Raw genomic sequence first — 14,424 nt, forward strand, 5'->3', positions numbered from 1 at the left:
TCTGAAGACTTTAACGCATGTGAGAGCAGCAGTGAGAAGAAGATCCCAAACAGTGTAGGTGCGAGAACACAGCCCTGTTTCACTGTTTATAGAGGCTCTCCTTGTGACGATGAGGTCCAGCTGGTGCCTACGACGTGATCTTAGGTGCCTCCATGAAACCTGTATAAAGTTGCCAAAAAATGGCAAGCATGAGGACTGGGAGCATTTTAGAATTCTGCAAAGGAGGACCAAGAAAAAGATTAAGAAAGGGAAAAAAGAATATGAAAGTAAACCAACGAGAAACAGAGAAACAGACCGTAAAATCTTCTATAGGTATATAAAAAGGAAAAGATTAGTAAAAACAAATGTGGGTCCATTACAAGCAGTCATATATTAGTAAAAAAAAAGTACTAGAGAAATTAATGGGACATAAAGTAAATAAATCCCTTGGCCCTGATGATCTAAATTCCAGAGTTTTGAAAGAGGTGGCTATAAAGATAGTAGTTGCATTGGTGATCATCTTTCAAAATTCTATAGACTCTGGAATGGCTCCTACAGATTGGAAGGTGGCAATTGTAATCCTACTATTTAAGAATGGAGAGAGAGAAAACAGGGAACTACAGACCTGTTAGTCTAACATCAGTCATAGGGAAAATGCTAGAATCTATAATAAAGAATATGATAACAGGGCACTTAGAAAATAATGGTAGGATTGCGTAGGGTCAACGTGGATTTCTGAAAGGGAAATCATGTTTAACAAACCTGTTGCAGTTTTTTGAGGATGTAACTAGCAGAATAGATACGGGGGAACCAATGGATGTGGTATATTTAGATTTTCACAAAGCTTTTCATAAGAAGTTAGTAAATAAAATTAGAGCATATGGGATTGGAGGGAATATACTGGCATGGAGTGAGAACAGGATAGTAGACTGAAAACAGAGTCGGAATAAATGGGTCATTTTCAGGTGGGCAGGCTGTAGCCAGTGGAGTACTGCAGGGATCAGTGCTTGGGCCCCAGCTATTCACAATCTATTTCAATGATTTGGATATGGTAATTGAATGTAATATTTCCAAGTTTGCAGATTGCACAAAACTAGGTGAAAGTTTGAGTTGTGAGGAGGATGCAAAGATGCTTCAAGGGGATTTGAAGAGGCTAAACGAGTGGGCAAAAATTTGACAGATGGAATGCAATGTGGAGAAATGTGAGGTTATCTACTTTGGTAGGGAAAACAAAAATGCAGAGTATTTTTTAAATGGTGAGAGGCTGTGAAGTGTTGCACTTCAAAGGGACTTGGGTGTCCTTGTTCATGAGTCTCTGAAAGCTAACATGCAGGTACAGCAAGCAATTCAGAAGGCAAATGGTATGTTTGCCTTTATTACAAGAAGATTTGAGTATAGGAGTAAAGATGTCCTACTGCAATTTTATAGAGCCTTGGTGAGACCGCTTCTGGAGTATTGTGTGCAGTTTTGGTCTCCTTACCTGAGGAATGATATACTTGCCATAGAAGGAGTGCAATGAAGGTTCACCGAACTAATTCCTGGGATGGAGGGATTGTCCTATGAGGAAAGATTAAATAGACTGGGCCTTTATTCTCTGGAAGTTAGAACAATGAGAGATGATCTCATTCAAACATGCAAAATTCTTACAGGGCTCGACAGGATAGATTCAGGAAAGGATATTTCCCCTGGTTGGGGAGTTTAGACAAGGGGACACAGTCTCAGAATAAGGGGCAGACCATGTAGGACAGAGATGAGGAGGAATTTCTTCACTCAGAAGGTGGTGAATCTTTGGAATTCTCTGACCCAGTGGGCTGTAGAGGCTCAGTCATTGAGTATGTTCTTGACTGAGATCAATAGATTTCTTCATATTAAAAACAGCAAGGTCTACGGGGATGGTACAGAAAAATGGTGTTGAAGTAGAAGATCAGCCATGATCTCATTGAATGGCGGAGTGGGCTCGAAGGGCTGAATGGCCTACTCCTGCTCCAATTTCTTATGTTCTTATGCAACAGGCAGGGACTTTATTAAAATATTTTAATTGGAGGTCCAAGGCCATTTATTGCAATTGCAATGCAATTTTGGTGTTCCACTGAGTGGGTTCAGACATTGAGCGGCCAAACCAATGATCCTTAAATAAACCACTGCAGGCCACTCCGGAAATGCTAAATAAAAACCTGTGGGACTGATGTTTGTGTGGCCAAGTGGAGCATGCATATTTCTTCTGGCCCCACAAAACTCTTCAGACCCTCTGTGGCCCCTCCTCAAATATTTGCTTACTTCCTCCACTTCCCTTAAGTGCTTACTTCCAAATCAGCTGTGTGGAGGACTCCATCCTCTAACTCAATCGTTGAGCTTCCTGCAAATGCTCATTCAGGCAGCTTACCAATTCTATTCTGATGAGGCCCAACCATGAAAGTACCATCAGGCAGGCATCGCAATCATTCTTCCCACTGATTACCGAAGCCAACCTGAAAATTGGCCACTTGCATTCTAAAAATTGTGTGTGTCTGCAAAAATAGATTGCCAGATAAAAGTGCTGTTTATAAGAAAAATTATTTCAAACATGATTCTGAAATGTCACCTGCAGTCGCTACATTTGAAACAGAAAATAAACAAGAAATGTGGAGCTGATTTCACACGAGTAGTTTTCTTTTTTTTGAAGGCAGTTACAGGGGGAACAGTTAGTGTGACATCATCACTGTTGGCATCACACACCTAAAGGAGTGTATTGTAGCAATGGTGTCTTTGCCCATTTGAATTGAAGAGTCACAAAATTATAGATTTAGTAATTCATTTAGAGATGCAGAACAAGTTAATTAAACAAATTAAATCCAGACTAAATTACATTTGAAGTCCGCCACAGAGCCTGAGAAATGTTGCACTGTATTAATTTAATAGTTAGCAGCCAGAAATGGCCCTTTAATGATTTGTAGTTTTTTTTGAAAATGGGAAAGAAATGCATTTTGCTGAATGTGCATGAAGGAAAACTCCATTTTATTGAACTAACTGTTGACTTAGCAGATTGTATTTAAATCCATATCAAAGAATAGCAGTATTTGCTGCTGGACTTTTTTTTATATGTATCCCATTATAGACACAATGTAAAAATATTAATCGGTAAACTGTAACGTTAAAAAACTAGTTATGTGTATGTGATTATTTATCACCTATGATAGAGGAGAAATCAGTGTGAAAATAAGGCAGTAAATCATGCTGAAAGATGTATTAAGTGTCAAAAAAGATCAATGCTGGAGCACTTTTTCTTGACTACATCAAAGGCAGTTCGCAAGCACAAAGACCAGCAAGCTAGTAGCAGCATGCTAAAAGTGGCTTGTTTACAGTTTATCAAGAACAACAAGAGTTACGGGTGAGGAAAGGTCATTTTTCTACTGTAGCTGATGCCTCGAGTACATTAGCCTTCTCATCATAGCATCTCATTTTAACTAACCTGAAGGATAATTATTTGATGTTACTGTATGAAGTTAATAAGTCTATACTCTTATCCTAGAATGCTCTCATTAAATCCTATTTAATATATAGCATACATATATTCTTCTGTTGATTTTTCTTTGGAAAGGGCTGTTTATCTTTAATCACATAATGGGAGGGATTTTTAATTTGTCTGCTGCACCATTCACACAAAATGGGATGGTAGGCAGACAAAAATGTTTTAATTAACCTGCCTCCTAATGTCTGTCCAAGACTTCCCTGACTTGATTTCGGAGCTGGCATCGAAATAGGCAGCCAGTCCTCCAACCCAAAACATGCAATATTGAAATCGGGATCCTATGCCATTTGTAGAACCCTAATGTAATTTTCAGCTGCACACACTCCACCCACTGGTACTGGATGTAACACACTATTACCAGGGCTCACTGAAGGCCACTCTAAAATCGGCCACATAAGGATGTTTGTGAGTCCGCAAAGTAGCGCAGATGCTGCTTCTGGCCCTGAAACTTCCCATCAGCTGCCAATTGCTTAGTGCTCCCTCCTCCAAACCAAGATTGCCATGCACACCTTTCAGGGCAATATTTCTGGTTTGCTGGCATGAAGGGCTTGCATATTTCCCTCCCCCAGTCCAGATCAGTGAGCTGCCTGTCAGCATCCTTCGTGTGCTTTCAGCTAACCTAAATTATACAGGTAAAGTCCAACCGTGATGGACAGAAACCCAGAAGATGTGAATTATGTTTTAAATTGCAATGACCCCAGCCTCCCACCTCCTGCACTGCAGTTCCACCTTGCACCAACCAGAATTTCTAGCACATTCATGTGCTTTGGGTATGAACTCAATTTTCCAAATGGTCCTCTCTTGTTCTGTACTATCTTATATTCTCATGAAAGCCTGAAAAGACTCATTCTCTGGCAGGCCCCTCAGGCCTTCAGTGGCATGTTGGTCCTTGAAGAATGGGACCTGCTGGCACCCAAAGGCCCTGATTAAACCTGGACATTCTGGGGGTGGGGAGTGGGGGGGGGGGTAGTTGAGTGGGAGTTTCCCAGGAACAAGGGTCAGAAAAATCCACCCTTACATGTTTAACATTTTATACAATAGTTGGTCATCATTTAATTATAAGAAAAATTAAGACATAATAATCATACATGCAGTCGTCATTTGCACCACAGAACAAGAAACTCAAGTAGCTTCATTGTGCATGTTTGGTCTTTATTTTGTGGAATCATCTTGTTACTTAGTTGAAGGATCATGAACCACTGAGGACTGAAACTATGTGATGGTATTTATTGCTGTTAGACATCTCTGTAGACACCCGCATTTGCTTATGCCTCATGGTTGCTTTCAGCCCACTTCGACTCAATTATTTTGTCAATTGGTTGTTATTTATTATGACCACACTTAACATCAGTTAACTTTATTGGATGTTAGCGTTATGTCATCTTTTCTTGTTTGTTGTGATGGTAACACAGGTTACTCATAAATTTACCTTCACAATTTCTCTTCGCTGTGGTCTTCATCTCTTCTCCGGCTCCGGCAGGATGTTAAGTAGTGGGATGTAGTCAGGTCACATCTTCAGTGTCCTGTTCTTTCACCAAGACACAGAGAGATGTTTAAATGTGGGAGACAATGCAGAGAGCAGCCACAAAGTGTTAAAAGTCTGAATTCTGAAGAAAAACTGGAGGGTTTTAACTTTTCAATCTGGAAAGGAGGTAACTGAGAGGTGATAGTCTATAAGATAGTAAACATATAGGAAATAGGAAAATATAAATCGAAAAAATTATTTGAACTAAATTGCAAGCATGTGAAGGTGACACAGGTTCAAACTAATTAAAGTCAAATCTAGAATGGATATGGATGCAAAGTGATCAATGTATGCAATTGACCTCCGGACAGAGTAGTGGAGGAAAAAACACTGGAATAATTGAATAAATAATTTGATTCTGCAATGGGAGGACTTTAGGGTCATGCCGGATGGATGATTTGTGATCGACTGAATGGCCTTCCTCATCGGTAATTACCTTTAAGATCTTGTGAGATGGAGATATGCAGTTTATATACCTCATATTGGATTCTCTGATTGCTAAATAAAACAACCTGTGGCTGTGTGTGCATGTACGTGCGTGCAAGCCTTAATTAGCAAAAATACAGAAATGATTTTTTTAAGTTATTTAATATTATTGAAATAAAAGTCTTATATTGCAGGTCATCACCAAGGTTCAAAAGATTTGTCATTGTATGTTTTAAGAGAAAATGTAAACAAATTGGAATCTGTTCTAAAACTTGATTAACTTTGCACAGTTGGAGGTAATTTTATTTTTTGGTGATAATGTGAAGGGGATGATATCAGTCCATTCGTCTGTTGTACAACCCATCTGATTTTCGGGCGAGGTGTGTAGCGAGCAGCCGATCTGATATCACCAAACATTAAAGTTATCCCTGTTGTATTCACAGCATAGAGAGCAAATTCGCCCCAAAAATCTGCTCAGTGATAGACATCTTGGAAATGTTTAATTTTTGCTCATCACTCATTGGCATGGTCCTATTGATGTGTTTTCAACTATAACTTTTTCAGATTACTTTAATACATGAGAGCTCAGAAGGTTCAAGCAGCAGTTCATTGAATCTGTTGATTGTAAGATATTTGCTGTGGAACAGCTGGTTCATGAAATCAAACAAAAATAAATTAATTTCTCTGACAGCAGTAATTGTGCAATGCTCCATATATGGCTCATGAGCCAATGAAGCCTGTAATATACATAAGTAACTGGAAGATGATTTGGTGCCAGTAACTACCCCATCATGTCCTGGACTTAACAGGGTGTCCCAGTGTTCTGTCAGCCAGAGTCATCATAAACAAGCACTGATGGGCCAATGACAATAATTAGTGCAGGGTTAATGGGACATGGAAGATCAGATTTTTCTTTTCAGCTGGAGTGAGTTGAACTTGTGCCAACTGCTGTAAATTTGTTCTAACTTCCTACAGCTTGATCTAGATATCCCTCTTGGAAAACATAATTCAATATCCAACCAGTGTTTGAATGAATTAAAATGGTCTTATCCCCTTTACCAAACATTGAAAGCCTTGTGTTTATAAACAGAAATGAAGCACCTCTTTTTTCTGGATTTGATTAACAGAAAAGGATAGCAAATACACAAGTTTTGAATTAAAGTTGATTGCCGAAGGGAATTTTGCTAGTCGATTCAGTGCACTGATGTAACAATAGCTGCACTGTGGATTATGTGTCAAACTTATTTAGCATGCCTCTATTATTGATGTAAGCATGTGGTTTTGGGTTAAGTCGAGTAAAATTGGAGCCAGGGAGAGATGCTGAGTGATGTCTAGGGGTTGTGAAAAGATATGGTTGGCAATCTAGTGGATACAAAGAAGAATCATAGCTGGGACTCTCACCGAGACATTTGGAGATTGAAGTCATATGCAAAATATAGCAATGTTCTGAACTTTTCATTTGTAATATAGTATTGCATCACAACTCCTGTCCATTGTCTCCTCTGCTTCTGTAAGAAGTAGAATGCAAAAATCCCAATATGGATGTTAGGAGAGTTCTAATTCATCCTAGAGATGACAGGGTAGATGTTGAGATGCCATTTCCCCTGGCTGGAGAGTCTAGAACTAGGGTCATAATCTCAGGATAAGGAATCAGTCATTTAGGACTGAGGTGAGGAGAAATTTCTTCACTCAGAGGGTTGTGAATCTTTGGAATTCTCTACCCCAGAAATCTCTGGATGCTCAGTCGATGAATAGATTCAAGACTGAGATCAACAGATTTTTGGGAACTAAAGAAATCGAGGGATATGGGGATAAAGCAGGAAAGTGTAGTTGAGGTTGAAGATCAGCCATGATCTTATTGAATGGCGGAGCAGGCTCGAGGGGACATATGGCCCACACCTGCTGCTATTACCTATGTCCTTAGATTGGAAAATCATGATAATTATTTGACTCTCTTGATGTTTGCATACTGGTGAAACCTATTGGCAAGCTAAGGTCAGCTACATTATGATTTGAGTGCACTTCACTATTGTGAAACCAGTAGAACTCTAGCAAAATAATATTTTCATTCATTCTGTTCAGTGGCTTCTCTGTAGAACTGCTTTAGAAATAGCACTCTTGTAGCATTTGTAAGGCTGCTTGTCTCATAGACATATATATTTCTTTGTCCAGATCTAACTGCAAAAGTGAAATTTGGAAGATCAGATCTGGGATTTCAGTCTTGAGGTATAATTACTTCATTTACAAACATTATCTAGTGAGAATTTGCTGGTATGTGTGTATATATAATGACTTTAAAGAGTTGAAAAACCCAGCTTGGTACAGTAGTCACTATTCTGGATGTTAACAACTACACAGCAAACTAATGTCTGTTAAGTACTATTGTGTTTAATATTGCTGGCTGTGGGAACTAAACTGCCATGATTTCTGACTATTCACTGCAAAGTATGTCAAACTTCTGAAAGGTTGTTTGTTATAATTGAGAGAAAGTAAATGAAGCATAGGAAAAGAAGGGTTTTTATAATATGTATTCTGATGTAGCATTATTTTAAAGGGACAGTCCATATAATTTCCCCCATTGATAACTCGAGCTGCTCATTAGTATGTGGAGGACAGCATCATTCAAAGAATAAGGAAGATTTTTCTTGAATCCACTTTGCTGCAGCTGTCAGAGAAAACGGGCTGGATTTTATTCACGCGCTGTGATCTGCGGCGGCGCGCTTTGAACTCAGCGGCCTTCCAACACTGAAGTGTCACCACACAGCCCCTACAATTTTATGCATGGGGGCTGATATAAATAGAGGGGGTCAAAGCAGCCACCCCCGATGACATAGAGGGGAGGCTGCTGCGTCCCCGGCAAAGGCATCCGGTGCCATCGCGTAGGCACCATTTTTAAAGGGCTTCAAGCCCTTCAGTAATATCTTAAAATTTAAAGGTCCTGATCTCTGGGAAATGAAAATAAATTTTGATTTCAACTCTAAATCCTGTCTCCCACCCCCCAATGGGTAATTTATATATTAATTGCCGTCTTGCCCATAATAAACTTTTATTAGAGTCCCGAACTTCCCCCCCAAAATTAGTTCCCTTTGACCTTCAACCCCTTCCCACCATCCCCACAGCCAATAAAAATTGTTTTCCCCGCTCCCCCACCCCTCCCGCCCTGAAAATTTTATTCCTCCCCAGTCCCCACCAGGTTCTCGCCTCGGAACTCCATACAGAGTTCCGTAGGCGCGCGAGGTGCGTTAAGCGGCCATTAAATCGGCGTGGGACGGCCGCCGCCTGCAGGTAAGTTAATTTAAATCTCATTATTGTTCATTTAAATATTTAGATCGGGGGGCTGCACCAAGGTCCCCCTACTGCCGGTAATATGCAGCGGGCCCTTCTCTATATCGGGGATCAAAACGGGCCTCTCCCTGCTGAATTTTACGGGCCCCCTGCTGCCACAACCCACGACATTGAGGGGCTGGTAAAAATCAGCCCAACATTACATAGTCCAGGGGTTCTGACTGATAAATATTTAGCAGTCCAAGTTTATATAAGCTAACACAGTCAGTTATTACCATTACATGCTGTTCATTTACAAAATGGTGGAGAAATTTAAATCCGACTGTCGTAAAATTTGAATTTCCAAACAGATGGTTCGGAAACTGCTCGAATTAATAGGATGTCTCATATTTGCACTTATATTTTGCAAAAGATGACAAAACACAGAAAGAACAAAACATGTGCTTTGAACACTGGTCTTTGTAACATGATTATGTTTTAAAAACTGTGATTTTTAAAATTTTAAGATGGAGTCAGAGAAGTCAGGTGACCTCACATCACCTCTGCTGAAAGATAAGACAGAAATCTTGGTTATCCGGACAACGGAGAACACAGATCAAAGACTTTTTTTGAAAAACAGAGACTGCAGGGGTATAGCACCTAAAAACCAATTGGTTTCAACCTCCCAGACTTCTGGATTGCAAACAAGGAGTCAGTGATTCCAAGGATGCAAATGCACATGGCAGCTGCGAACACCTGGAAACAATGGAAAGCCTGCATGACGCTGCTGAAGCCAGACTTGTGGACTTTGCATATCGGAAAAGGACAATGAGCTATTGACTTTTAATTTCAGTTAAATTTATCAGATTTTCGGAAGGCAGACAGGCTGTGAGAAAGAATGACAACCAATGGTGGTAGCCTCAAGTGAGAGAGAGAGGGAACACCTGCTCCCAGAGAAGACTGATACAGCAAAAGGCTGCAAATACTTGCATCTGTTTTTGAGCGTTGAAGTTTGCGGAGAAAAAAAAGACCAACCGGATCACCAGGGATCACTTTATTGACAGACGTCCAGGTCGAATGTACTCGGAGAAGTGAGTGAAGAGTCCATTTACTTTGAGAAAGGTCCGGGTGATCCAACCCATTGTGACTGGGAGAAGTTTGGGACTTTTAACTGAAAAGATTTCGCCATGGAAGAGAACTATGTAACGCATAAGTGTGGTGTGAGGTTTTCAAGTGTTTAATAAGTAAAGAAAATACCCTTTCTTATAATTTGGGGTATCAGCTACTTACAAAGCACTTTTTAGTTAATGGGGATTTCTTTAATATTCATTGTTACAATAAAATTATTAAAATGTGAAATTTTGGTGTGTAATTCTTTAAATTGGTCTGGGGTTCATATCTCGTATTTTTAACGTTAACGGTCTCATTGAGGTCGTAACACGTGGAATGTAAAAAAGATTGCAATAAAATTTAACATAAACTCATATCTTTAGATCGTCAAGTTCTTATTGTCATCAGCTTCAAGTTGCTCTGGATGCAAAATTTGTATTGATGAAAAACAGGACTTATTCCCTTCTCCCTGTATGAGGGTGTGGTACTCAGTGTTACTGGGCAAGTCATTCAGAGGCCTGGACTAATAATGCAGAGTGTGAGTTCAAGTCCAACTCTTGCAATTTAAAATTTGAATTCAGTTTAAAAGCTGATATCAGGTAAAAGCTGTCATATTGTTCTAAAAACCCAACTGGCTGATCAATAAAATAAAGCTGCCATCCTTATCCAACCTACCATATATGTGATTCCAGTCCCACGCCAATGTGGTTGGCGTTTAAGTGGCCTAACAAACCATTCAGTTGGACCAAACTGCCACAAGGTGAAGACCCGCCTTTTTCAGGGCAACTAGGTAATGAATGTCAGCCTTCTTAGCATAAATTATTTTTAAAAATGCAATTTGAATGGCTTTTGCTTTGAGCAAAAATAACACAGAAATGTTTTAACTGATCTGTGCTCGTTTTAGGTGAACCTCTGCCTTTCTCCTGAAACGGAATAGGACCTAAAATTTCTCAACAAATCTGGGTTGATGGGTGCAGGGGTAGGTGGGGGTCGGGGGGGGCAGGTGGTGGTGGGTGGGTGGTAGTATGGGGGGGTGGGAACTGTGATTTTCTCTGTGTGCTTTTTGCAGCAAAATTGGAAATGCAAGTATAAAGAATCTGCTAATGATTTTGCAACACTGAACAGAGAAAATCTTTCTCGTATGTTTCCATATAGTCATAATGGCACCTCACTATTGTAAAGATCCCCAGTGTACTATGTGCCAGACTGTAAGGAAGAGTTCTGAAGATCACACCTTTTCAGGTTTTGACGTAATAAGTTGTGACTGTCTGCAGAAAGTAGAGGATGGAGAATTTATGGGATTTGTGATTTAAGAAACCAATAGATCTAGATTTTGGTAATTTATAAGCTTTTGCATGTATTTGATGATTTAGACCATCTGGGGCTGAAATGTCAGAGGTGAAATGAGCATGAATCTAGTGTTTTGTGCAAACCAATTAGGACTATTTCAATAGGCAGCACGAATGAAGTCTTTTTGCATTCTTTGTTTTCTAATTGCCATGAAATTTGATGGAGATCAGTGACATGTTTTAACCCTTCAAGTGCTGAATACTTTTGCCACTTAGCAAAATTGTGAATGCATTCTTTAAAGTGCCAAGTGAAAGCACCTTCAAATCCTGTCATCACAAGGGGCCTTGACTTGAGGGGACATCGATGCCAGGAAGCATAGATCTTGCATTGCTCTGATTTATCTTTTGAATCTTGTTAAATTGCTAACTGCACATTCATCATATATTCAGTAAGCTAGGAGTGGAGGAATGACTTACATCGTGCAATGATCAAATGTCCAAGGATCCAGGGAGTGGAGAAGGAATTTAAGAAAGTGCACAGATCTGTTGTCCAGGGTTCCTTGGAACAGAAAAATAACTTATGCAGCACAATGGCCTGGTGCTGCAAGCTACTCAAGTTGGGATATATTAACTCATTGGGCTGGATGTTTGTTCGTTCTTTGATGTCATCTTCTTCCCAGAAGGTTGACTGCCGTGGATCTCCACCTCTGTCTGTCCTGTGCTGCCCTTACGCATTCTGCATAGGACAACTGCATCCAGTCCATTATATCCATCATCCATTTTTTCTCTGCTTCCCTCTCCTACGTTTTCTGTCGATCTTTCCTTCTAATAATTGTCTCTGTGCACCTTCTGCTCTAATGATGTGACCAAAATATTGTATCTTTCTCTCTTTGATGTTATGCACTAATTTCCTCTTTTCTCCAGCCATTTCCAACACTTCTTCATTAGTTTTTCTGTCTGTGTAAGATATGCGGAACATCCTCCGATATGCCCACATCTCAATTGCATTCAACTTATCAATAGTCTCTTTGTTTGTTGTCCATGTCTCTGAGGCATATAACATAGATGACAATATGTAGCACATCAGCATTCTTTTCCGAAAATTCAGGTTCAGTTTCTTTGATGTTAACAAGTCCTTCATTCTGACAAAGCTGGTCTTGGCTATCTCAGTTCCCAATTGGATCTCATAATCACATCTCCTTTCTTCTTTTACTAGCCCTCTGGGGATGGGCTGAGAGGCAGAGTCATCCTGTAAAATGGCAAGGGATGGCGGAGGGTGGAGTGGTCATCGTCTTCCATCACCATGCCATTTTACCAGCGACAGGGAAGGTGGAGGACAACACTCCCACCCAGAGGCCAATTGAGGCACTTAAGTGGTGAATTAAGGCCTCTTCCCACCAGCACTGGCATTTTATCAGTGATGGGTTGGCCCTCCACCACATGGGGAGACTGCCTGGTAAACCCTGGTGGTCTCCCTGCAGGCTCAGTGAGGGGACCATCCTATTCGGGCACTCTTTGGCTCAAAGAGGGGCCCCCCAGCTGCAGCAGCAAGAAACACCCACCCACCCAGGCTTCATCAACCGCACTCCCTACATCGCCAGACCCCACTTGCCTGCTTCCATGGTGTCCTCTCTTTCAGGCACAGTCCCTCCGCTTGGTTAGCAGCTTTTGGGGATAGGTACCCATCCTTTAAAGGGACGAGAGCGATGATAGCAACTAATTAGTTGCTGGATGGTCAAATGGTCCCACAAATGGCTGAGGCAGGATTGCCCCCAGCTTTTGGGCCCATTATCGGGGCTCCTGCCGCATGAATAAAATTCTGGCTAGTATTGTAGCTAGTCTTTGTGTATGCTCATAAACTGTGAATTTAGCAGACTGTCCAACCATGGAGATATTATGGTGAGGGAGTCACAGTCAAGCCTGATTCCTTCTAAACAGGTGCACCAAGAGGCACAATTGGATAGCAGCCAAGAGTACGAACCCTCGACAGAATAATGGTTAAATTGAGACTTCCTTGACCTGTGTGATGCAGTATCACACAGAGTGGTGCATTTTCCTACTAAGCAGTCAAGGAAGCCAACTGATATTTGTATCTTTGAAACATCATTCCAGCATATTTCCACTTCCTAAATTCTTAATCTCTGTTCACAACTTGCTTTAATGTTTCTATTCCTGATCTAACTTCCTCAGCAAGTCCTTTGAGAATGGGAGCAGAAGAAATTTCTCGTTCTGTGATAATAAAGACTTGAACTGCAAAACCCAACTGTTACACACCTCGTTCACAATGATAGATTGGACCAAGCTCAGGTCAAGTTGAAAAAATTGTAATTGACTTGTACCCCTCCAGTATAGTAGAGATCCGATTCAGTGCTGTCCCTAAGGTAACCATTGACTGCCTTACCTTCCTTAACAGCACAACAAACATCTATTAGTGTTAATGGGTACGAACTCCAGCAGCATTATCCTTCCCTTAAAGGAGCTCTAAATGTGTTTTTGAAGCCCGAATTTAGTGAAAGCATTGACATTATTCACCCTTTGGTGTTATTGTAACCACAATCAGCAATTAAGTTAACATTAATTGATAAAACAGACAAATACAAAGTCATATATTCTGTTTAGACTTTTTTTCTTTTTTAATCTGCTAACTCAGTTCACTCAGAAATCCATAAGATATCAATAGCATGATACTTTCTTCCACCTGAAGTATTTTAATTTGACTGAATCTTTCCTTGGTAAATAAGACATGCACCACATGTAGTGTGCAAAGATTAAGTAGAATGTTGCCACCCTATAACAGTCGACCGATGACAAGGCTAACCTGTAATACAAAGCACTGACTGTATACAATATCAACTATTCAAATGTTCAGCAGTGAGCTGAACTAGGCTGCAAACTCATTTTTGCTTCCCGGGGGTTACAATACTCCCAGAGGAACTAAGGAAGCCAAAGGTAATCCATACCTACTGGCTAAACAGTAGCCAGAAGGCTGACTAGAAATATTGATTCTCTTTCTAGGACATTTAGATTTTAATGATGGAACAATGCTGAACTGCTGTGTACTTTGCTGCCAACATTGACTAAGTCCCTAACCCTTTGGACAGCTTAGCACAGCAAGCACCATAAATTATCTCCTTAGCTGCACACGTTACCTACATGTGGGGCCATATGCACACTTTGGCAGGATCTTAGAAGTGGAAACTCACACATGCATTTGGTTTAACAGAAAAATACGTAACTTAAAGCAATTTATGTCATGGAAAAAGTCAGTTTGAAAATAGGATGTCCAAAAAGAAGCTACAGATAGTGAATTAAAGTATTTAAAT

At 40.3% G+C, this 14,424-nt stretch overlaps 1 protein-coding gene across 6 annotated transcripts in view; it reads left to right on the top strand.

The window, feature by feature from the left end:
• The window catches only part of dgkb (diacylglycerol kinase, beta), a 1,110,826-nt gene that overhangs the window by 881,527 nt on the left and 214,875 nt on the right, over positions 1–14,424 (top strand). The window lies entirely within an intron of this gene.

This window comes from Heterodontus francisci, chromosome 2 (genome assembly GCF_036365525.1).
Source record: "Heterodontus francisci isolate sHetFra1 chromosome 2, sHetFra1.hap1, whole genome shotgun sequence".
NCBI classification, from domain to species: domain Eukaryota; kingdom Metazoa; phylum Chordata; class Chondrichthyes; order Heterodontiformes; family Heterodontidae; genus Heterodontus; species Heterodontus francisci.